Raw genomic sequence first — 26,400 nt, forward strand, 5'->3', positions numbered from 1 at the left:
TAGGGAAGTTTTAAAATGTTTAATGTTTTGTTATGTTTTATATATGTTGGAAGCTGCATGTTATATATGTTGGCTGGGGCAACCTAGACAGATGGGTGGGGCATAAATAATAAAATTTATCATTATCATTATCATTATTATTAAGCAGGATGTCCCTATTTTCATCAGATAAATGTTGGAGGGTATGAGAAATTTTCAAAGTCTCTGAGAATGAGGAGAAAAAGCAGAAGCTTCTTTCTCAGGGGAGCAAAAATATCGAGAAATGAGAGGTCCTGTTTCAGCACAGCCCTGCTTGAAGGCATTTTTTCCCCAATAGACCTTTCACTTTACACACAGAAGCCGAACTGTTTGCCAACATTCCGAGCCCGGCTCCTTCCTCCATCAAACAATATTCCTTGGCATCAAAAGCGGTTTGGTCAACAGCAGGAGGTGGCTCATTGGAGGCAGTAGCTGGTTTTTAGGTGATTCCATTTGGAAACATTTGCAGAAAGCCTGCATGATTTGACATTTCACACGGCTGTGAAAGAGAGCAGATACCAGCCAGCTCTGGAGAAACTCATCTTGTTTACTTGACTGTATCTTTGGGGAAACAGCCATCGGGCAAACCCGTTTTTTTCTGAGAGATGCGCAATCAGTTTTGTGTTTACTTGTGGAGCTGCTGTGCAAACACCCAGCAATGGATGAATTAAACAAACACGCAGCCTCCAAAGTCGACATAATCAGCTTAAATTCAGAGGGTAATTACAGGAGTCAAAAAAAAGCTGCGCCGCAGCAGAAAGGCAGGTCGTCGAGGAGCAACTCTGGTGTCGACAGAAATATAAGTCAGCTCTGAAAGATGACCTCGGGAGCTGCAATTAATGCCCCCCAACGGTTAACAGTTACCGAAACCCATAGTGCAAAGCGCTCCCGAGGAAAACAAACAGAAAAGTTGGCACCCGTCGAGGAATTTAAGCTTAAACCTACAAATTAAAAGCATCTCGAGAGCCAGGGCGGGACCCGAGAACATAATGTATTCCAGTCACTGGAAAGTCATTGACACAAAATTCAAAAGCAAAAAGCAAAAGCCATCTGTCAACAGCAGAGGTGATGCGAGAATCCTCAGGGGCAGCTGGGGAAACCAAGCCCTTCTTGTGTCAGCTACAGGGTTGTTGTTCTTTCTCTTTTCTGTTGACTTTTTCCTGGGCTGCGACCTGACAGGAAAGAGCCCGAAGGGGAGAAAAAGGAAGATTTAGAGAGAAGTGAACAGACAAGTGAACTCCGACAAAGTTGCCAAGGGCAACCAAGGTCTATTACAACCACACACACACACACACACACACACACTATTAATTCTCACAAGGAAGAAAAAATAATCCTGGTTAAGATGGAGGAAAGATTAGGGTGTCAAGAGGCTTGGGTAGTCTGGGTAGAGTCATAATTTATTTACTTTTTTATTTTATTGCATTTATTTCTCACCTACAGTATATTCCCCCTTTCTTCCAAGGAGTTCAAGGTGGCGGACATAGTCCTCTCCTGCCTCCTTTATCAGACTCTCCCAGTGTCCCTATTTTCCAGGAACGTCTCGGTTTCTGATTTGATTCCGGAATGTCCCGCTTTTCCTCAGGATGTCCCTATTTTCATTGGAGAAATGTTGGAGGGTATGGAGTTATCTGACCCCCGAGTCATCTGAGGGCAATCCTGTATAGGGAAGTTTCTAAACGTTTAATGTTTTATTATGTTTTTCTATATGTTGGAAGCTGCCCAGAGTGGCTATGCTATACGTGTGGGGTATAAATAGTAAAATTATCATGATGGAAGGGGACGTCCCTATTTTCAACGGAGAAATGTTGGAGGGTATGCTTTATTTTATCTCCATAACAGCCCTGCAAGGTAGGTTAGGCTGCAAAGGACAGTGACTGACCCCAAGTCATGCAGTGAGTTTCCTGGCCAAGTGGGAATTTGAACCCTGGTCCTTCCTATGCCCTAGTTCGACACTTTAACTCCTACACTGCACCAGCTGTTTTATTGTTTATGTCACTTTTTTTTTTCACTCTGAATTTTGTTCTAATCCCATCCCTTACTTTCCATGAGCATCTCGACTGAAGTGGAAAAGGCAGCGTTGAAATTTTAAAACAAACATCTGAGAGACTCCTGGAGCCAGCCGTGCCTGAGGCTCTCTTCTTCAACGTGTGAAGAGCTGCGGGAGGCCCCCAACTAGTCATGCCTGGCTCGAGAGATGATCCATTTGAACTTTTCCCTAGCAAGCCCGTGATCTCAAACCCTCCCCAAACTCATATCAGTTCTGTTTGCAAGTGCATGGCTAAGAAGAGGAGAGAAATCTGGCTGCAAGATCTAAACAGAACCCCCTTTTAGTCAAGCATCCTAGTCTCACAGTGGCCCCATTCGCACCATACATTTAAAGGACTATTGTACCACTTTGAACAGTCATGGCTTTCCCCCAAAGGATTCTGGGAACTGTCAGGGCTAGTGTGGTGCATACTCCTCAACCATCCTGATTTCCCTGGCACACCCAGGAATTACAGAAGCCATTCTGGCTTCTGATTGGATCCCAGAATGTCCCATTCCGCCCCCCCCCTCCAGCACCGCCTTCACTGCCAAACTTGGGGAAGAGGAGCAGCTGGCACTGGAGTTTGCTGTGGTGCCATGCTCTCACACGAGTCAACGGCCTTCTGTGAGAGTGTGGCACCGAAAGAAGTGCCTCCTGCCTTTCAGACTAGGACCTGGGACAGTCAAGGGTTCAAACCCCACTCAAGCATGGAGCTCCCCTTGGGCCAGTCATTTACTCTCAGCCTAGCCTACCTCACAGGGTTGTTGAGGGGATTAAATGAGGGAAAGATTCGTGTACATCACCTTCAGCTCCTTGGGGTGTGTGTGGGGAGAGAAGTGGGGTATAAATAATAAATAAAACAAAATAAAATAAAGAGTGCTGAGAGTTGTCAGGCAACCCAATTCCACAGAGTGGTTCAACATTTGATTCCTCTTCACTGGGAACTCTGGGAATTGTAGCACTGGGAGGAAGAATAGGAGGCCTCCTAATGACTTAACTGCAGTTCCCAGAATTCCTTGGTTGGAAGCCATGTCAGTTCAAAGTGATGCTTTAAGTGTGTAGTGTGAATGTAGCCACAGTGGCTGGTCAGATGCCCACAGGAAGTCTCCACATAATTTTAGACATCTTTATTATGTCCCCTCCTTACTTGTCTGGAAGCTGCCTAGACTGGCTGGGGCAACCCAGTCAGATGGCCGTCATAGAAATTATTATTAATGTTGTTGTTGTTGTTGTTGCTGCTGCTGCTGCTGCTGCTGCTGTTGACTTCCCCTGCCCAAGCTACAAAGGCCCAAAGGTTGTGCTCTTTCCTCATAGGGGAATTGCTTCAGCCCTTTGACCATTCTGGTGTGAAGAAGAAGGCTTCTTTCCCCACCTTATTTATGTATTTATATCCCACTTTTTCCTCCAAGGAGCTCAAGGTAACCACCTGATTCTTCTCCTCCTCAGTTAATCTCCACAATGGCCCTGTGAAGTAAGTTAGGTTGAGAGAGGGAGTGTCTGGTCCAAAGTCACCCTGGCTCTCCCACTTACAACGCCAAGACTCTAACCACTACACCACACTGCCTTTCCATCCTACCCTCATATACCTTTGCAACCCTTTTACCCAAATGAGCCTCAGCTTCCTCACCACCACATCCAATTCTGGCAACCCCTGATTTCAGCCATATTTCCAGAAATCCAACATAGGCAGAAAGGAGTGATCTGCATCTTACTGCAATGCAAACATTAACATGATTGCAGTTTGTTCCGATGGCACTGATATGATAGTGATACACATCTGAAACCGGTTCGTATTTGCAGAGTAGACGTGCCCTGGATCACAGCTCTGATCCTGGGAGACAGTCTTCTGTTCCACCAAAGGCAACCACCACTGACAATATATAGCCCCCGGGGCAGCGATGGGTATGTTTGTGTGATCCCACACAGGTTACACAACAAAAGCTTCAGAGAGAAACACAATTCCCTGGGGAAGAAAACCCCAACAAATGTGAACACCCTTTCAAGCGTAAGCGGTGATGCCAGCAAACCTAGTATTTCCTCTCAGATATAAATCACGGCAGCCAAATTAAGTAATGGCTCTTTGCGATGAGAGTTCAAAGGGAAGGAAGCAACCTAATTATAAAGCAGCTGAGATTTACTGTTGGTTAATAAGAGCGTGTTCACGGATGCTCTGAGATCAATAGCTTTCACATGTTCTGCCTATCTTCCCCTCCCAAACTCCACATCTCAACAGCCAACTCTAGGCCACAATTATTGCATCTGAAGTCTTTTCCCACCATGGAATGTGAGTTGTTTGTCTTGCAAGCCAGGCTGTGACATCAGAGAGGGCATTTCGTAAGCAAAAGCCAGCTTTCATAGAATCATAGATTTTGAAGGGACCCCAATCTAGTCCAACCCCCACAACAACACAGGAATCACATCTAAAGAATCCCTGACAGATGAGCACCCAACCTCTGTTGAAAAACCTCCAAGGTGGCAAAGTCCACCACCTTCTGATGTAGTCTGTTCCACTGTCGAATGGCTCTTGCCACCAGAAAGTTCTTCCTGAGATTTTGCTGGGATCGCCTTACTTGTCATTTGAGAGAGACAACGGGATGCTTCCTGGCAGCCTCTGCCACTGCTGTCATCGTCACTTGGGACAAGTGTTGGCTCATCCTCCTCCCTGAGCTCAGCATTTATGGCGCTGGCAGTGGAAACAGGGACACCCCAGGATCAAATCAGAAGTTGGGATGGCTTTCGTAATTCTGGTATTGTCTCTGGAAAATTGGGACACTTGGAGGGTATGCTACCCCTGCTCCCAATACCAATAATCATAATTCTTTCAGGAATTGTGACCAAAACAACCCAAACCTGCATTTTCTTTTCCTTCCTTCCTTCCTTCCTTCCTTCCTTCCTTCCTTCCGTCCTTTCTTTCTTTTTTTCATGTGTGCCATTGAAGCACATGCCCTTTCCAAAATAAATAAATAAATAAATAAATAAATAAATAAATAAATAAATATTTAAATTCATATAAATACTTATATTTAAATTCATTCCATGCCAATCTCCGAAGCCCCACCCTGCTTCCTGTGGATGGGGCCCACATGCAGCCAGATTGCAGATGCAGATTGACAGCTGAGGTGCCTCGATGGCTGATGGCAACTTGGGCTGAGCCATAAGGAAGCTGCCAGCCTTTCGCACTCCTCCCTCCCCTTCTGTTTCTCTTTCTCTCTCCTCCCCCCCCCCCCCGCCTCCCGGCACCCTCACTCCTTGAATGATGCTTGTCTCTCATCATCTCCTTCTATAAATAGCTCCAGGAAAGATTGCACATTTGCCGACTTGGGGCTTCTTCACTTTCTCAGGCAGGGAGGCTAAACATACCCGAGAGACGCCACTCAGAAGGCCTCTCGCCCGCTGCCAAGTTTCTCTCTCAGCAGCCACTCGTGCTACTCCTGCCCATCAAGTCCCAACTTGGCAGCTGTGGGGTTGGCATCATTGCCAAGCCAGTTCTGCGAGGCGAGATGATGCCAGGGTGAGCTGCGCTTGCAGCCACCATCCCTGGAGTTCAGGCACTGGAAGATGCGTAGAGATGCACAATGTCCTTCTTAAAATTCTTCTCTTCCTGGTTTCTGATTTTCCAAGTCAGTTTCGCCATTTCGGCATAGTTCATCATCTTCACCAGCCATTCCTCTCTGGGTGGAACTTTGTCTTCTTTTGCAAAAAGATTCTTACATTGCATGAGACAGGACAAGATGACCCTAGTGGACCCTAGTGATTTTATGATTCTACCCTATGAGTCTTCTCTGAGTAGAACTTGGTTGGTTGGCTACAAGCCCAAACCAGAGAACCTCCAAAATCATTCCTTAACCTCCTGAGATCACGCTGACATGAAAACAATGGCAAGGCCATCTTGTGAGCCTGGAGAATCAATATTTGTCTTTCCCTCTGCCAGACCAGGCAGATTAAGAGTTTGTTGACATGTAAGCTGAGTGCAAACATCTTCACAAAAGGCTGACACTTCTTGATGGGGGAGAGAGAGCCCTTTGTCGATTTTTTTACCCCATTTCCTTCTTCAGAAAGCAAACAGACGCTGGGCAGATGGCACCTCCTAATTGGCCTAAGAGAAGGGAGGCCACAGAGGGATGTCTGGAAGTTGCAAAACCTTTGTTTGCAAGCAACAGAAGTTCCTTGCTGGTGGTTTGTTGTTTTTTTTAAAAAAAACATCTTCAGGAAAAGTGAAACCTCATATGCATGATTTGTTTATTAAATAACAGCGATAACTTTAACCTCAAAGCAGTTTTAAAACCTCAAGGCTGATTTTATCTTGTTTTTAATTTCTGACTTTTATCTATAGGTTTCGGTTGTATTTTATGTCAACTGCTCAGAGGTTTTTACAATTAAGCAGCATGCAAATTCTGTTAGGTAAAATGAATGAATAAATGTGAAAGAAGCATTTATTTTTATGACGATGAATGTGGTGAAGGAAATCCCCACCACCCCATGATGCTATTTCAGGCTTCTAGTGCCCTCCCATATTGTTGGACTCCATTTCCCATCAGCCTCAGCCAGCATGGCCAGTCTCCATGGATGATGGGAGTTGTAGTCCAGCAACACCTGGATGGGGGAGAAATTCGATTCAGTTTGCTTGTGAAGAGGAAGCTATCTAATTTGCATGTATGCAATATGAAAATTGAAACACAGCTATCCTTTAACAGCCCCAGGGCTGTTTTGCAATGCATTTCTCTAGTCAAGTAATGTGTGCAGAAATGCATACCCTTACTTAAAGTGTGCATAAAAATACATATAATTGTGAATATACAAAAATGCATTATTTTAGGAGAAATTGGGTGATATTCAACTAAGCTTTACTTAGCATAGACTTAATTAAGGTCTTAAATAAGTTAGGTCCATTAATTTCAATGAGTCTGCTCTGAGTAAAACTGAGTTGAATTCCACCCAATATGCTTTGCAAAAATAATAATAAATGTATCTATTAGGCAGAATAACATGTACATTCAAATATTGCAGGGGTTGGTCTAGATTACCCCTGAGGTCCCTTCCAACTCTACAACTTTATGATTTTATGAAATTTGCACTGAAATACTGGTTTTTAATGGGGATCTTTTTTAAATTTTTAACTATTTGGCAATGTAAAGACCTGAATTTGAAGTCAGAAAAATGAGAAATGGAGAAAACTCAAATTGGACAGATTCCGGCATCCCTAATCCATAGGGATCAGACATTTGAAGGCAGCCCTGTATTGGGAAGTTTTTAATGTTTGATGTTTTAGTATGTAACATCTATATATTCTGTGAGCCGCCCAGAGTCGCTGGGGAAACCCAGCCAGATGGGCGGTGTATATAATAATAATAATAATAATAATAATAATAATAATAGAAGCACGTCAATTGGATGCAGGGCAGTGCTTTAGCTGCCCAGAGCCATCAGCCCCTCCTTCTGCTTAGGGAACCCAGAAATGGCCAGTCACTCACCGGAAGCACAGGGGGAATTCACTGGGCTTGTCGGAGCAGAGGAGGAGCAGTGTGCCAGGCCTGCCATTTGCCTTCTTCAACTGAATGAGAGGAATTAAACACTTACATGTTTTGATTAGACCACACCTGCCTGGAAAAAAGAAAAGAATCGTCATCTTCCTGGCTCGTTTTCAGGGCGTTGACGGGCGCCCTTTCTATCCAAAAAGGAAGCTACAGCCATTTTATGCATCTGAAGGTGGCAAAAGCGCCAACATTGACTCAGGCTGTTTGTTGAAAGGGTAAGAGGAGGAGAGAGCCCAAGGAGTCTTGTTTGTTTTATAGCTGCATCAAAGAAGGTTTTGGCACCCAAAGGAAGATTTTGACTTCCTTAGAAGCACAGCCACTTTTCACAGGAGCAGCTCCAGAGATAGAGAGCATCAGTCAAATGAGCACATGCTCCTTTGGAATGCTAACTGAAGAGGCGAGTGCGAATCCAGACGCAGCAACTGGCGCTGTCCTCCTCCAAGTCAAGTTGTATCGGGTCCTTGAATAGGCATGGGACTGGCTTTGGAAAATGGGAGTTTCAGTTCAGATCAATAGGGCGAGCAAACTTAATCTATGCTGCTCTGCAAAATGCCCTCTCTCCCCATGAGACTCCTCAAGGAGAAGTGCCGGAGAATTCAGTGAAAAGAGAAATGGGAGCAGAAATTGTCAATATTTGCTTATTCATCCCCCATCCAGAACGGAAATCAGCCCAGTAAAGACTGGATGGTTGTTGCTGCCAATCCACAAACAATATAAAATACATTATGTTCCCCCTGCCCACTCATTCTTTTGCATTCCGTTTCCCTTGCACTAAAAGGATTGGGGTGGGATAATGTAATTTATGCATAAATTATCATAAGATCATAGAATTGTAGAGTTAGAAGGGATCCCCAAGGGTCATCTAGTCCAACCCCCTGCAACACAGGAATCACAGTGAAAGAATCCCTGATAGAAAAACCTCCAATGAAGGAGAGTCCACCACCTTATGTTAGTGGCCTGATTTTGCTGCAGTGAACTATGAGATAAATGGCCAGTAACTCTCAGCCTAGCCTACCTCGCTGGGTGGTTGTGATGATAAAATGGGGCAAGGGAGAACCACGCAACCACCTTGAGCTACTTGAAGGAAAGGTGGGATATTAATATAGCAAATGAAATAAATGAAATGGGGAAAATGCCTGCAACCACTCTCAATCTGGTACCTCATGGTTCTGGCCCAATGTAGACTATGCACCTAGGTATTCCTCTTTATCCCAATAGGTCACAGCAAACCAGGTGATACCCCTTGGCCCCTATCCAACAGTTCCCATGCAAGGAAATGAGCTACCACTGAACAAGTGGAAGGTGTGCACTTCCTAGCCGTAGACTCCGCCTCGCCTCGCCTCGCCCTGATCCTGCATCCTCCATCCCCGATGTTTGGATGGAAAGCGCAAGCCCACCGAAGCTCTGCATGGATCTCCTGACTGCCTGTCACCCCATCTGGCAGCATTATCATCATCCTTAAATTTATTACTCGCCCTTCACCAGCAGGTCCCAGGACAGGTTAAAATTTAAAATTCGGAATGAAAAGCAGTGGAAACATAGGTTACACAAACCATTTCCATCCCAGCTGCTCCTAAGAAGAACTGTAACTTTTAAGAACCAGTGCCTAAGCTTGCATTTCCCCCCTTCTCCCTCCCCATCCCTTTTCCCTTATGTGTCATGTCTGTTTGGGGCGCTGTGGGTTAAACCACGGAGCCTAGGACTTGCCAGTCAGAAGGTCGGCGGTTTGAATCCCTGCGATGGGGTGAGCTCCCATTGCTCGGTCCCTGCTCCTGCCAACTAGCAGTTTGAAAGCACAAAGTGCAAGTAGATAAATAGGTACCGCTCCGGCGGGAAGGTAAATGGCGTTTCCGTGCGCTGCTCTGGTTCGCCAGAAGTGGCTTAGTCATGCTGGCCACATGACCCAGAAACTGTACGCTGGCTCCCTTGGCCAATAAAGCGAGATGAGCGCCGCAACCCCAGAGTCAGCCACGACTGGACCTAATGGTCAGGGGTCCCTTTACCTTTAACTACACACAGCACACACAGCCGCCCTGTACCTGCCATCCTGCTGGGCTGGGGAGCGAGCCCAATTTCACAGCACATTTGCCTGTCCCTCTCCTGGAAACTGACCCCCCAATGCGCTCGCAGCCTCTCCTTCCTCTTCCCCACCCCACGACTCATTTCTGCCTCTCAAAATGGTGTTCAGAAATTCATACGGTAATTTACAATGAAGACATTGGCGCGGTGACATTTACAGCAGACCTTGCACTCATTAAGACAACCTCATTGCCTCATTAATTCCATTTTTCAGAAATTATGTTCCTATTTATGCACCGCGGCTGTGCCTCCTGCATTTCATATCGCGTTCTTCTCTGCCGGGGAAAGCAGCGCCTCCGAGATCCCTCCCGATAAGCAATCCCAGTGACCTAGAAGCAAAACAATTATTTTTCTGCCTCTGCCACTCGTTCCCACTCACCCACTCGAGATAAATAAAATTAATGCAACGGCGTCTGCCACGGGGGCTTCGTTATTCCAAACAGCCTCCGACTCCTGCCATAATTGCACCGTAAATGAGCTTCCTCGGTGACAAGGCCACCGCGCTGGAATTCTGAAGCTGAAATGTGCACATTTGTAGAGCTGCTGATTCACACACATGTGTGTAAGACTGAATATCAGGAAGCCTGACAGCCCTTCTGCCACCCATATGGGGACCCAGGGAACAATGTGTCAGATGGGCATAGAATCATAGAAATGTGGAGTTGGAAGGGACCCCCAAAGGACATCTAGTCTAACCCCTGCAATGCAGGAATCACAGCTCAAGAATCCCCATCTAAACTCTGTTTAAAAACTTCCAATGAAGAGGTGACTCCATTTGGTGACTCCAAATGACAAGCTTTCCCTAATGCTTGTCATTTGTTTCTGTTGGTACTGGCCATGATGCCTAGGCTCTTCCTCCACAGTTGGAATCATGGAATCATAGAATTTTAGAGTTGGAAGGGACCACGAGGGTCATCTAGTCCAACTCCCTGCAATGCAGGAATCTTTTGCCCGATGTGGGGCTCGAACCCACAACCCTGAGATTCAGAGTCTCGCCTTCTACCAAGCAAGCAATGCTCCTGATTAACAGTTGCTGGAAACCGCAGCAGGGGAGAGGGTTCTTGTGTTCGAATCCTGGTTGCGGGTTCCCCACAGGCATCTTGTTGGCCACTGTGAGAACAGGATGCTGGACAAGATGCCCGTTGGCCTGATCCTGCAGGCTCTTATGAAAGCATGGGAACCAGTCTTGACCTTAAATATACTTGCTTAACAACAACAACAAAACCCAGCCTGTTTTTAACCCTGACAGAGAGCATTTGCTGAGCAAGAGAATTCTGAGCTTTCCTTTTCACGAAATTTCCAAGTGGCCTGTTTGGTGACAAAAGCACACAGCTCCTCATAGCTACGCAAATAGCAACTCTTTGTTTGCGCTGTTTGCTCAGCTAATATTGACTCTCCAGCCCGACACGGCTGCCATTGAGTTGGGCTATTCACCATGATGTTTGACTAGCATTAGAACAGGGCTGCGATAACACAGAGCACAACAGGGAAACCAATCCATCAGGCCCATGTAGGATATAGTGCCATAATGGTCCCTAGGATGGGGAGGGGGTGAGAGCGGTGCATCATGGGGGTGGGACTTGCTCAAGTACAGCTGTTGGGTTTCATGCTGGCATGGACGCTCCCCGCTAGTTCAAACAACCACAGGTTGTGGTGGCACCCTGCGTACCCACGCAACACAAACAGCCAGAAATCGACGCACAATATTAGCCACAACCAATATCTATCCTCAGGGCCGATGACTGGGAGGGTGTGGGTGGGGAGACAGACAGTTCAGATTACTGGGAACAAGCAGTCCAGAAGGAGGCTTTGAGCCCCAAAACCTTCTACAATGGTACCTCAGGTTACATACGCTTCAGGTTAGAGACTCCGCTAACCCAGAAATATTACCTCGGGTTAAGAACTTTGCTTCAGGATGAGAACAGAAATAGCACCGTGGCAGCAGGAGGCCCCATTAGCTAAAGTGGTTCTTCAGGTTAAGAACAGTTTCAGGTTAAGAACGAATTAAGTTCTTAACCAGAGATACCACTGTATATGTTTTCAGACCTTCCAAGTATCCCTATTTTCCAGGAACAGCCCCAGATTTACAGAAGCCATCCCAGTTTCTGATTTGATCCCGGAATGTCCCACATTCCCTTAGTGCGTCCTATTTTTATCTGAGAAATGTTGGAGGGTATGGAGTTATCTGACTCCTGATCCATCTGAAGGCAGCCCTATATGGGGAAGTTTTTTTTTAACATTTAATGTTTTATTGTGTTTTTATACATGTTGGAAGCCACCCAGAGTGGCTGGGCCAATACAGTCACATGGGGGGTATAAACAGTATCATCATCATCATCATCTCTATTTTCATCAGAGAAATGTAATAATTAATAATAATAATAATAATAATAATAATACTTTATTTGTACGCCGCCCATCTGCCTGGGTTTCCATCTAGAGGGTATGTTATGTAATTCTTAGCAAAATATATACAGTTCCAAAGGCTCGCTCCTCCGCTGTCTCCCGAGACAGATGGATGTCAACCAGCAATGTTGACACCAGCTGGGAGTGGCTTTCCAGGATTTCCAGTGGAAGCTTTTCCCAGCCACTTTTCCTGGAGATGCCAGGAACCAAATCTGGGACATTCTCCATGCAAAGCAGAGGCTCCATGAATGGAGAGAAGAGAATCTCCCTTCCCAAGCTCAGTAGATTAGAGACCACATATTTGTAGGTTATTTAGCGGCAAAGTGGCAATCACTGCACTACTCTATTTGGATTCATTTGACGGCACTGGGCCTGTCAATAATGTTTGTGCATTTCAATATTTCATGGCTGAAAGCCCCGCTGATTTAAACAGGGTTCACTTCTGAATAAATAAGCAATACATTTGGACTGCCATAAAACCTAGTAAGATTTTGGGAGCCTCTGGGCTTCCTTATTTATTTTGATCGCCAGCAGTGGCAACAGTTCCTGGCTTCAAGGGGAATGAGGGGCATTGCTAATAAATAGGTCGAGTAAACAGATAGCCGGGATTCCTGCGTTGCAGGGGGCTGGACTAAATGGCCCTTGGGGCGCCTCTCAACTCTACGATTCTAATAAATAAATGTGCTTGCCAGCATTTGGAAAGGGCAAGGCTGGAATAAATAATGGCCCACCACTCTAAGTTAGTGGATGGGGAGATGTTCACTGTACACATATTCTTCTTCCTATCACTGCAGATCCCCAACCCCCTCCACGCGAACCATTCTGATGCTATCAGAAGTACAACAATCTTTTCTTCCAATAAAGAAGGAGCATGAAGCTGGGGGTGGGGAGGGCAAAAAGCCATCATTTTTCATCTAGCGCCACCTTCTGTTTGAATTTAAGTATTGGCTTTTTGGGGGACCAAGAGAATCTCCACAGTTTTACCAGTGAGGTGTGAGCGCCTGCTGGTCCCCTCCTGGCCAATTTTTGGTCGCAGCGGCAGCACTGAGTCCCATTCTAATAGAATATTGAACAACTATCATGTCTCGTCAACACAAGAATTTGCACATATTCTTCCCGCCCCTCCTCCCATGCACCGACTAAATTTATTCTAGGGGTTCCCCCAAACCTCCAGAGCAGATCTGGGGAGGGCACAGGGGGAGGAGAGGGGGAAGTTCCATTGCACAAGCGGAAATCCTTGAAAGGATGGGATACACTAGCTGGATACTGCCCATTGTGTTCTAAAATGGTTATAACCCCCACCCTGGGACCATTGATTGAGCTGTGAAGCTCATTGTGTGAGCTTGGGCCAGTTGCTGTCTCTTAGCCTAACCTACTTCACATGGTTGTTGTAAGGATAAAATGAGGAGGAGGGGAAGTTATGTATGCCACCTTGGGCTCTTTGAAGAGAAAGTTGAATATAAATGTAATACAGTGGTACCTTAAGAACTTAATTCGTTCTGGAGGTCTGTTCTTAATCTGAAATTGTTCTTAATCTGAAGCACCACTTTAGCTAATGGGGCCTCCTGCTGCCATTGTGCCACTGCTGTTCTCATCCTGTAGCAAAGTCCTTAACCTGAGGTACTATTTCTGGGTTAGCGGAGTCTGTAACCTGAAGCGTATGTAACCCAAGGTACCACTGTATAATATAGATGTTTTTGGACTACAGTTCCCATCATCCCTGACCACTGGTCCTGCTAGCTAGGGATGATGGGAGTTGTAGTCCAAAAGTAGCTGGAGACCTAAGTTTAGTTAACACTGAACTAAATAACTTTATGATGGTAAGAGCTGCTTGGCAGTGGCGCGGACTCCCTCAGAAGGTGGTGGACTCTCCTTCACTGGAGGTTTTTAAGCTGGAGGTTGGTTGGCTGTTCTGTCATGGATGCTTTAGTTAAGACCCCTGCATTGCGGTGCGTTAAACAACTCCTGCTGTCTCTGCAATTCTATGATTCAACCTGTTTGCCTCCTGCTGATTTTACCTTCCCTACAAAATTTAAGAGGGTGATCACAGGGCAGTTCAAGTTCTGGCATTTAGACAAGAGGGGAAGAAAACAGCTGGCTGGGGCTGATGGAAACCACAGCCCAAAACATCTGGCAAGCACCAGCTTGGGGGTTGCTGCTGTTCAGGTATCTCTTCTTTCCTCTCTCCATCCTTGTCAGACCCAATTAAGGGATCTTTTCCTTGTGAAAATGACTGTTTGATGCCCCTTTCAGCGAAAGGCTCCTTCCCTGTGAAGAAAAGCTTTTAAAATACTTCTGACATTTATCTCAAAAGGAGATTTATTTGATTACCAAAACGTGATATATTAAACACACACACACACACACACACACCTCTTGGCAGATCATTATCTGGCCCAGTTCTTCCTGGGTTTTCCTTTTCTTGGCAAAACATAATGAATTAAACATGAACTGAGCTGCTAGAAGCACGCTCTCTCTCTCTGAACAAACCTCCAGCAAAAATAAAGAAATGATATAATAAAGAAATACCTTTACAAGACAAGCAGTATTGTCATCCTTAGGGGGGCTGTGAGATCTAATCGCTTTGACGCAAGCCGAGCTCCAGGAGGGATATTGAAAAGGCACGGAAGAAATGTTAAGAACTTAAAAGGGGGCAAGGAGGAAGAAAGCCAAAGACTGAAGCACAGCCTGTAAACAAGTCATGGAATCATAGAACTGTGGAGTTGAAAGGGACATCCTGGAGTCATCTAGTCCAACCCCCTGCAATGGAGGAATCACAGCTCAAGAATTCCTGACAGGTGGCCACGGAACCTCAGCTTAAAACCTCCAATGAATTGTCTTGTGATTGATTATGTGGGGCAAGGCTTACCTGGAACTCTCCCCCCCCCCAATATTTTATTCAAGTTGGCACCCCTGGACTCCCAAGGCAGACCGTGGAGAACTTTGTCCCTTGCAGAATGTGTGCATGGATCTTGTAGTGTTGTGCTGTTCCCATTCCACAGTAATGACATCAGTGGGTTTATGGGTCTGTAGCCTGCATAAACATCACCTGAAACACACACCAGTCAAAGGTGAGCCTGTGGGGCTGGGTGTGTACACGGCTGACTCAATGGAGTCCTTTTTCTTGCCCTTTTTCATAGCTGCCTATGGTAACAGATAACAACCCCTGTATTTATGCAAATCGCCTCCCCCAGTCCTTTCTTCTCCTCTTTAAAAGGTGGCAATAAAAATCCCTGTTGTTTCCCCCCCCTTCTCGTTTTTTTTGCCCCTTCCGTTAACTGAAATCATACATTCTGTTTGCCCAGAGTTAACCATTAAGCGAGGACAATTCTGTGTACAAAACGTCTGCTCAGATGCATTTTACGCTTAAAAAAAAAAAAAGCCAAACCCAATGACACACAAAGAGTTAGTAAAAGTTGGGCAAATATTGGCTTTGGCAGAGTTTGCTGTTTGTATCAGGAAACTGATTGGTGTTATTGATTGACAGATGGGACCCAATGTTTAGAAAGCCCGCCGCCCCGCCCCCCTCGGATTCTCTGAGGTGTTTGGGCAAACAGGGGCCTAATGCTGGGCAAACAGAGCGATTGCAAGGAGAGCTGCCTGGGGTGTTAGCAGAGCAAACTGGAGGGCTGTGCAAACAGCTCGGAAGGAATGTGGACAACCTTCACGTAACCTTTGATGTAGCCACTGATCCTTCGCAAGGTGGAGGGGGAAAAAGTTTGAACAGGGAGCGGAATTTGAGAGGGATCAGCAAGGCAGCAAACACCCAGAGCATGCAAATGTTATCCGGGTGAGCTGGCAGTGGAGGGCTCCGTGGAATTTATCTTCCTCCAAATCCTTAAATCCATGAAGCAATAAAAATTAACTGAGGCTTCCTGAGAGGCTTCCCACCACCCTGAGTCATCTCGGTGTTAACATAGCCACATGAGAAGAGCCTGCTGGATCAGGCCAGTGCCCCATCTAGTCCAGCATCATGTTCTCACGTTGGCCAACCAGGTGTCTGTTGTAAACAAAATCTACCCTTATTCCCTTCTCGGGGACACAAGAGTCCTTATAGAGTCCTTTGTAGGTTATCCATCGGCAGGAGAAAATAACAGAGGCCAACCAGAGAATATTGAGAAGCAAAGCAGCTAGTAAGCCTGATCTTTATTGAACTGTTGCAACACGAAGGAGAAAGGAGGACCCAGAACAAAGGTATGCCTGCCCCTATATAGACATTTTAAATTGCCCACCCTGTAGCCCAAGACCACCCCACAAAACATCATACATCACAGAAGTAGCCCAAGACCACCCCCCACAAACATCAGGTTCTTCTTACGTCCTTAAGAAAAGCTACTTTCCAAATGCCACCCACTCAAATTTGAGCAGGCCCTGCAGACCTGCCCCAGCGGTCCCAAGCCAAGGGAAGCGAGTCCAGCAGGGGATGCAGCACATCAGACATTAGGATTAGCTCACACGTGCAGGAAAATTGCCAGGGGCTGTAAGCTTAAGCCCCATTTTCTGGGAAGAGAATGGCTCAGGGGTAGAGCATCTATCTGCCCTGCATGCGGAAGGCTGCAGTTTCAATCGCTGGCATCTCCATTCTCAGAAGACCTCTTAAGGCATCGTACATTCTTGGTCTTCATCCTGAGCTTACAGATAGGCTGTGTTTTAAATGGAAGGGTTGCATTTTGCGCTCATTATAGCTTGCTCTTGCTAACAACCGTATTTGCAGTGCAGAGATTAGCCAGGCCTTGTTGTGTGGATAGCAAAGTTAATCATTGTGAGGGAGGAAGAGAGGAGAGCGGGCAAAGAGCAGCTTGAGGCCAGCGCCTGGATTACCTGAAATGTCAGGGTTGCGTTTAACTAGGAAAAGCTTGATGGTCCTCTTATCCTTTCAGAAATTGCAGGGGATAAACATTGCAATGCAGATAGCGAAAGAGGTCTCCAGTGAGAATGAGGCAGATTAGTCAAGAGGTTAACATTTAAATGAATAATCGTTGAGATAGTGGAGGGGTCTCCTTTTTTTTTCCAGGGCTAGGAGCTAGTACAAAAAGAGCCTGCTGGATCAGGCCAATGGCCCATCTAGTGGGGGAGGGGCATGACCAGATGCCTGTGGGAAGCCTGCAAGCAGGATCTGTGCTCAAGAACCCTCTCCCCTCCTGTGATTCAGGAGCATTGCTGCCTCCTACTGTAGAGGCTGAGCATAGCCATTGTGGTGAGTAGCCATCAATAGCCCTCTCTTCCATGAATTTGTCTAATCCTCTTTTAAAGCCATCTAAGTTGGTGGCCATCACTGCTTCCTGTGGCAGTGAGTTCCATAGTATAACTATGTGCTTTTCACCTCTCAAAGAGTTTCTGAAATGAGGAGGGGAGGGAGGAAGGTGGTCCCTTATTGAAATCTACTAAACTAATTTCGGATTTCAGCCAAATCCCACCCTTCAAACAACAACAAGAACAACAGCAGCATTACACAAACTCAATAGCTTGCAGGAGTGTTGTTAGGAAAGTGGTGCGGGGTCCCTGGAGGTGGAAAATAGATCTGACCCACATGTGTGTAATTAACATAAGAAAATGTAGGTGCCTGGATTCAAAAGGCAGGGCTCTGCACACTCTCTAGGGTGAGAGAGCCTCCAGCAGAGTAAAAATCACTTTCAGAGTGGAAAATAGGTTTGCATATCCCACTTAGTCTGCTTTAAAGCTCTTGGTCTCCCTCCCTTTACCCCTCTCGTAATGACCAGACCACACACTGCTAAGTAAGCTTTAAATGCTTAACTTACTAAATCCAGAGGTCTGGTTCATGGGGACACAGGTAGATTGCTCTTGTTTTGGTGCTAAAACAAGGACAGATTACAACGGGTCAAGATAATGTTTGAAGAACCAAGAATGCGATGATGGCATTGGAGGATTTTAAACAAATGTTGGACAGTTATCTGTCAAGGATTCTTTAGCTGCAATTCATTGCATTGTAGAGGAGATTGGACTGGATGAGCCTTGGGGTTCCTTCCAACTCAACTACGGTTCTTGGATCTTAAAGACTGACAAACTTATTGTGCCATGTGGTCTCATGTGCCAGCAACCACTCCAGAGTGTTTTTTGGGGGTGGGGCGAGATCTTCCTTAACCAACCCCTCCCACGCTGCCCCGAAGCTCCTCCTACTTAGGATGCACAAGCCAGACAGGTTCAGGTGCCGGTCGCAGCCAGTCGAGGTGGATGAGGGCATTCAATATCATCACATGGTCCCATTGTCCAAACAGCATTCAAATCGAAATTATCTGATCGTAATCCGAGGGATCTGTTTATGAAACATGCCGTGGGAGATGTGTGTGTAAGTGTAATCTGTGGAAACAGAGGCTCCATGGTAGCAGGATGCCCCCTAGACAATGAACATGGGAAAAGCACGGTCTGCATTGTCACAGTGGATTAATAAGTGACTTATATGTACGTTGAACCATTCATCAAACCCGCCGGCCAGCCATTGTATTGACTCCAAAGCAAACAGACGGTTTACTCAACAGAACACCGTTACTCCTGTTAAGAGGGATAATGACATTTTAAGCACATTGTGTCCAGCCTTGGGCACTTTACCTCTTGACTACAGCTACTGTGCAAAGGAGCCTTTGGATTTTGCTGATATGGCTGGCAAAGACTCCCTCCCCCCGCCTGCAACGCTCTTTGGTTTGTTTGTTTATCTGCACGATATTCCTTTTTCTTTTTTTTCCAATGGGAAAAAAATGGGAAACTGGTTGAAACTGAAATTCACAGATGCCAAGAACAGCAAAACAAACAAATTCAGGCACTGATTCTTGATAAGCTACATAATATATCCTATGAATCTTTTTAAGGCTGTGGTAACTGATGAAGACCCTCAGGGAACAACGGTGTAAATACTCATTCCCCACCCCTTAAATGTCACCAGAATTCATTATAATTCCAGAATTGAGATCACTTTCACTCATTTTTAAGGGACATTTAAATCTTGGAATTCATCCCCCTGTGCTTGCAGTTTATCCCAAGATTTGGGGATTGGGTGTCTTTGAACCCTTTTTGTCCTCGGGGCTATTATGGGAGTGATGGATGGGGGAGAAACCCAAGCCCTCCTGGATCAAGAGGGCAGCCTGTTTGCTCTCTGTCAGCAGCATGTTAAAAGCCACGGCCCCCCCGGAAGGCTTGTCTTGCCGATACGATGTTAAGCCAACATCCTGTCCACATATAGAATTACAGGGCACTTTATATCGGAGCAACAGAGTTCACCCTGTGTTCCCCGAGCTCAGTTTCCCAGCCGCCCATCTCCTTTTCAAAGGCACAGAGATAAATGCAGGATGCAACAGGGACTGGGAGTATTCATGCAAAAGAGGACGACGCTTGAGAAATTGGTTACAGAAATACCTGCACGATTACCTCGGAGTTTCGTATTAATCTTCCAGGAGTTGCCAATACATAAACATTTGCATTTTATCATTAACATATTATTATGAAAATTGTCTTTAGAAGCACCACATTCTGAAAAGTCCCTCTTGTTGGTTTTTTAAAAAACTGTTCTCCATCAATTAATGGGAAAAGAAACTGCTTTCCAAAATGATCAAAAGGGAAAGAACATTCCAGTGAAATTCTCATCGGTGGGGTGCCTCATGCTTACCTACTTTTGAGGTGGCCAAGGAAGGAGTTGTGAGGGTGGGTGGGACAAAAGTTTGAAGAAGTCTGCGTTTAAACAAGAGGTGATCTAATCTGTCTAATTATACAAATCAAAACGGCTTCCTTCAAAATTCACAATTCTTTGATTTTTGCAATGCAGTTCTTCGGCCAAACAATGTGCAGGAAAATGCACCTACCAGAATAAAGTGTGCATTAAAATGCATATAAGTATTAGTGAAAATATCAACATGCACTATACCAGGAGAAATTGTTTTGCAAAAATGCACGTGGTAAACAAAATTGCATACAAATCAGGAGAAATTCGTGATAAAATGATGAATAACTTCCATGAGAATTTATTTTAAAAAATAAATAAATCACAAGCTGAAGTGTAGAACCTAAGACTAGAAATAGGAGAAATAGAAAACAGAGAGAAATCAAACTTGACATATCCCAACTCCTCTGCCAAGTTGTTTTTTCAAGGCAGGGAAGATGGGATGAAGGGAGAGACAGGTGGGGTGGGGTGGACTCATTGACCTTCCAATTCTACAATTATATTATTCTAAACAGTGCTTGGGACTCCTCCCCACACTGCCCTCCCTAGGGAACATCCTCCATGTTGTGGTGGAGCCCTGAATAGCCAACGAGTTGGGCAAAATTGGCTCCTCCAGAGTCATGATCAAGGGGGTGGAATAACTTCCCTATGACTAAAGGTTTCAGCAATTGGGTCTTTTCAGTTTAGAGAAAAGGTGAGAAGAAGACAACATGATAGAAGTTTTTAAAATTATGCATGGCATGGGGAAAGCAGATGGAGAAAAGTTTTCATCTCTCATATCACCAGGATTTGTGGGCATCTCATGAAGATGACCTTTGGAAGATTCAATACAGATTTTTTTAAAAAAGAAAAATCTTCTTCACACAGTGCAAAATTGAACTATGGAACTCGCTGCCTCAGGAGGCAGTGCTGGCCACCAATCTGGATGGCTTCAAAAGAGGATGAGAGAAATTCATGGAGGAGAGGGCTATTGGCTATGCTATCCTCTGTTTCCACCATTGCTCATTTCCCACAGGCATCTCGGTGGGAACAGGATGCTGGACTAGGTGAGCCATTGGCCTGATCCAGCAGGCTATGCTTATGTTATTATGATGGGGAAGCACCAAGCATAGAGCTTGATATGTACCATTTCTCAAATGCCCAATAATAATAAAGTGGTACCGCGGGTTACATACACTTCAGGTTAGAGACTCCACTAAACCAGAAATATTACCTCAGGTTAAGAACTTTGCTTCAGGATGAGAACAGAAATCGCGCAGTAGACGTGCAGCGGCAGCGGGAGGCTCCATTAGCTAAAGTGGTGCTTCAGGTTAAGAACAGTTTCAGGTTAAGAACAGACCTCCAGAACGAATTAAGTACTTAACCCAAGGTACCACTGTATGGAGGTAGTCTCCACTGTGATAGCAGGGCCAGGGTGGGAGAGTGCTGTCAGTTAAAGGTTCATTCTGTGCTCAGATGCATAAACTCAAGGAATTCTGCTATAAATCTGCTTAAAGATAATGTATTCGTGAGACAAGAGATGTGTGTTTGCGTGTGTGCATGAGAGAGAGAGGAGCTCTGAGTAGCTCTTGCCATCCCTAACCCATACGGAACAGTCCCTAACACCCAGCTGGCTGGCTGTGGACAGTGATTTCCTGATGACAGACCCTTGTCAGAGAGAGACCGTCCTTTGATCACTTTCCAAAATGGCCGTCACAGCCTCAGAAGAAGGCCTGACTGTGGCCTTTCCCAGCCCGGGTCCTTGCTAATCCCCTCCATTAGGCCCTCCAATCTCCCTCGTCCTGGGTTACCCATTAGCTGCTTGTATTTCAGAGTGCTCAAGCAGGCCGGCCATTGCTCCCGGCACCTGCTGCCCAAAGAGTATTTGCAACCAATCCCTCAGGCCTCTCTCTGGTGCCATTAGCAGCGGCTTTCATGACAGCTGCAGGGAACAGGTGCTTGGCTATTATATTTAGCTGCCAAACCCAATTATGTCTGTGAAGAGAGAGGCAGCACCCTGAACACCAAAGAAGCAGGGAATAAAGACTCCCACTGCCCTGCAGAGAATCCTGGAAACTGTAGTTTAAGGGTTCTGGGAATTGTAGCTCTTTGAGGGGTAAACTACAGTCCCCAGGATCCTTGGGTGTGTGGACTTCAGACATATGGTGTGTGCACAGCCTGGGATCCTTGCAAGAAACGGTTACTCAGTTCATACATATGGCTGTTGATCAGCTGTGTTTTGAGTGCCAGGCAGCGTATTCTCACCTCTGCTTCTGAGATAATGTTGGCATATGCTTTCCAAGTGGCAAGGGGCCTGAGCGAAGAAGGCACCGCCTGTCTGCAGACATGTACATGTTGTGACTCAGTCCTCAATCATAGAATTGTAGAGCTGGAAGGGGCTCAAAGGGTCATCTACTTCGCCCCCTACAATACTTGGGGGGAGTGAGCAAACTAACAGCAAGGGGGTGAAAATATGCTCTTCAATGAGATCTAAGACAAGGGACTTCCTGCATTTCAGGGGGTCAGGCTAGATGACCCCTCAGTTCTCTCCCAACCCTACCTTTTTACAAGTCCATGATTTACTTCTTCCCTTCCCATCCTGCCCTATGCCACAGTTTTCAGCAAGCGAATGCCCATCTTCTAGCATTTGCTAAGCAGCCATTCCAATATCCATCTAGGGTTCTTCCTGCTGTTGGTATATTCACCCCACTCCCACTCTGTGCCTGACAGGCCAATTCTCTCACACGTCATGCCCAAAGCCCCAGGGGAAAGCTAAGTTATATTTCTTTTCTTGGTGGTTCTACTCACAACAGAAGCCGTCAATTGCTCATGCCCAGATCTTCTCCCGGCTTAATCTTTTAAGTGTTTGGGTTCTGCAAAGGAGTCCGAGAATTCAGCACTTAACACCTTAAGAGGAAAGAGAACTGCAGGATGGCTTTCCGCCCCCTCACTTGGAAAGTCTATTTAAGCACTTCTGGTTTGGCATCTGTGTCGGTGTTGACACCCACAACTGAAAGATGAGATTGAGGCTGGGAAATACATGGAAACAAGCTGGGAGGAGGGTCTTACTATGGGCTACCAAGCCAGACATCTTAACAGCTACTTAACATTTGTCCACCTGCCATCTTACAGATGTTTTGGACTTCATTTCCCATCAGCTCCCTTCTATTGACATCAGCGTCATAATCATTTATAGCATTTATATCCCACCTACTCCTCCAAGGAGGGACGTGGGTGGCGCTGTGGGTTAAACCACAGAGCCTAGGACTTGCCGATCAAAAGGTCGCAGTTCGAATCCCTGTGATGGGGTGAGCTCCCGTTGCTCGGTCCCTGCTCCTGCCAACCTAGCAGTTCGATAGCACGTCAAAGTGCAAGTAGATAAATAGGTACCGCTCCAGCGGGAAGGTAAACAGTGTTTCCGTGCGCTGCTCTGGTTCGCCAGAAGCGGCTTATTCATGCTGGCCACATGACCCGGAAGCTGTACGCTGGCTCCCTTGGCCAATAAAGCGAGATGAGCGCCGCAACCCCAGAGTCGGCCACGACTGGACCTAATGGTCAGGGGTCCCTTTACCTTACTCCTCCAAGGAGCTCAAGGTGGCATCCACAGTTCAACTCTCCTCATTTAATCCCCACAACAACCCTGTGAAGTAGGTCAGGCTGAGAGGCCCAAGCTCACCCAGAGAGCTTCATGGCCCAGTGGGAAGATTTGAACCCTGGTCTCCAACACTCCAGACACACTGCCTCTCTTTTTTCAAGACCTTCCTGATGCAGCACAGCTTCATGAGGGAGTCGAGGAAACAGTCAGCCCAATTCGGCTCAGGGTGAGACGCCAGCCCGCCCACGGAACTCTATAGAAGGCACAAGGTTTTATTTACTATTATATTTATATCCCACCTTTCCTCCAAGGCAGTGTGTACACACTTCACCCATTTATCTGCACAACAACTTTATGAGGTAAATTAGGCACAGAATAGAATCATAGAACCGTAGAGTTGTAAGGGGCCTTGAGGGTCCATCTAGTCCAACCCTCTGCAATGCAGGAATGTTTCACCCAATGTGTGGCTCGAACTCATGACACCTGGGATTAAAAGTCTCATACTCTACCAACTGGGCTAGAGATAGCATGAAACCCAGTGTGGGCTTTGTGGCTGCGTGGGGAATTTGAACCCAGGTCTCCCAGGCCCACCACACAGGTTCTCCTGAAGAGGCTGGAGGGTGCTGTATGAAGTCTAAAATGGGCATACAGTGGTACCTCGGGTTAAGTACTTAATTCATTCCAGAGGTCCGTTCTTAACCTGAAACTGTTCTTAACCTGAAGCCCCACTTTAGCTAATGGGGCCTCCTGCTGCTGCCACGCCGCCGGAGCACGATTTCTGTTCTTATCCTGAAGCAAAGTTCTTAACCTGAGGTAATATTTCTGGGTTAGCGGAGGCTGTAACCTGAAGCGTATGTAACCTGAAGCGTATGTAACCTGAGGTACCACTGTATATAGGAAGCTGCTGAGTTCTCCAGAGTCAGGCCTATCTAGCTCAGTATTGCCTGCACTGACTGGCAGAGGCTCTCCAGGGTTTCAGGCGAGGGATCTCTGCCAACCCCACCTAGAAATGGCATCAGGGATTGAACCTTCTGCATACCAAGCAGATGCTCTCCCACCAAACTGCAGCCCTTCCCCCTGCTTGGTACTCAAGGACAGGGCTGTGTTGCCGATGATTTTGTCATATTGGGAGAGAGGCTTAGGAAAGGAAGAAGAATTTCTTTCGGTTTGGTTTTGTCACTGTCTGAAATGGTTCAAATATTTCTGGGGCACATATTCCTGCCTTCAGGAAGAGTATTTATATAAGAATGCATATTTATGAGACTGTCATAGATCAAGAATACTTTTTTTTTTTTTAAGGGAGATGCAATTATCTTCTAAAAGTTTGGCTTTATTTTCATGCTAATGAACACGTCGGGTTTTTTCTTCTTTTTCTTTTTTTTCCAAGACAGCTAATTGGCTTTGTGCTTTATCCGCCAGCCTTGGCTGCCTCATTAAGGGCGCCTCAATTTGCACGTAAGCAAATTCAAAAGGAAGCTTCTTTGCTTCAGGTGGATGTGTGTGTGCTCACTTCCAAGGGACGGACACACACACACACACACCAGTAAAAATATAATGCTTCCCAAGCACTTCCCACCCCTCTGAAAAGCAAATTATTTTTGAAGGAGCTCACAGGAACCTCTCACTGCCAACCAGAAGATGTAAGTGAAGCAGACTCATTAACACACACTAGAAACCCAACCAGAGGCCATAGGATAGCCAGTGGTGGTGTAGTGGTTAGATTGGTTAGTATGAAATGGGGGAGAGGCAGACCATTAGAGGTGGTATCACAACACTTTGGTCCTCTGCAGTTTCAGAACCATCTTCAAAGGCAGCCCTACCTATAACGCCTAGAGCCCAGGCCCAACAGTTAATCTGCCAAGGCTGAATTCTGCCTAGGCTCTGTGGGTCAGGTCTCCGAAATCTGCCCATCATTCTCGCTGCAGCGTCCTGGCAGAATTGATGAGAGCCAGTGTGGCGTAGTGGTTAGAGAGTCGAACGGGGACCTCGGAGACCAGGATTCAAATCCCCACTTGGCCCTGAAGCTCATTGGGTGACCCTTGGGCCAGTCACTGCCTCTCAGCCTAACCTACCTCACAGGGTTGCTGTGGGGATTGAATGAGGAGGGGAAGAACCAAAGGTGGGGTAGAAATGTGAAGAAGAAGAAGAAGAAGAAGAAGAAGAAGAAGAAGAAGAAGAAGAAGTTGTCTTCATTGCCTTAGAGGATCAAGGTCACATGGAGATATTCCACTGAGCTTTCATCTCCCAGGGTCTCTGCCTGTGCAGAATTTTGCAAAAAGAGAGAGGCTTACTTTGCCATGAACTAGGGTTGCCATATTTCAAAAAGTAAAATTCCTGGACTTTTTTTTAAGAAGCCCCCAAAATTGTTGGGCTTTCTTGGGAAAACCTAACCCCAAAAATAGTGATTCAAAGCTTTTTGAGCTGTTTCCGCTGCTTTTTCCATCACGTTGCCATACATCCGGGTTTCCCCTGACATTTTGCTGATTCAGCAAAATTCCCGACGCCATTTTTTACACCCCAAACCCAGGTCACGTCAGGAAAAGCCTACATGAACATAATTTCCTACAGAGAAGAAAAACAAGTGGGTTGTCACAGTCTTTCCTCACTGGCTCTTCAGGAACAAGCTGCCGCATACTGAGCCAGACTATTGGTCAGTACTGTTCCACACTCTCCAACGGGTCCTCCCTAGTCCTACCTGGTGATGCCATCGGAGATTCACCCTGGGACCTTCTTATACTGGTACATGCCATCCCAATCTCTGAGTGGCGAGAGAACCCAGGGGCTCCAGGCACTTACGCAGGTTCAGTTTCCTTGGAATGAGGAGACTGTTATGTACTGAAGTTCCCACCCTGGGCCAGCAGGGGGATACTGTAGATAGTTTTCACTCAGGTCCACATATGCAAATAAGGGATTGAAAGTGACGTTCAGTGATTGGATAGTTACAGAAAGTGGTTACTGTTGCGTTGTACTGGAGCTCTATATAAGCAGGCTGGCTCAACCCTTCAGTTCGGTTCTGTTCTGGCCTGTGAATAAACAAGAGCTGTTTGAAGAATCCCTGTGTCGTCTGATATGTTCACCCACAACTGAACAG

General features: G+C 46.1%; 1 long non-coding RNA gene across 2 annotated transcripts; it reads right to left on the reverse strand.

Moving 5' to 3' along the window:
* Positions 1-26,119, reverse strand: LOC308463681. Of its 2 annotated transcripts, XR_013979681.1 has the most exons (4): positions 26,005-26,119; positions 22,523-22,587; positions 7,519-7,648; positions 1-1,190 (listed from the first exon to the last, which is right to left on the reverse strand). It is a non-coding gene; the product is annotated as an uncharacterized lncRNA (long non-coding RNA). The 2 variants fall into 2 exon arrangements; XR_013979682.1 differs by lacking the exons at positions 22,523-22,587; positions 26,005-26,119 and adding an exon at positions 14,596-14,959.
* Positions 26,120-26,400: the final 281 nt, after the last annotated feature.

This window comes from Podarcis pityusensis (genome assembly GCF_964106645.2).
Source record: "Podarcis pityusensis genome assembly, chromosome: 14".
Taxonomy (NCBI): Eukaryota; Metazoa; Chordata; class Lepidosauria; order Squamata; family Lacertidae; genus Podarcis; species Podarcis pityusensis.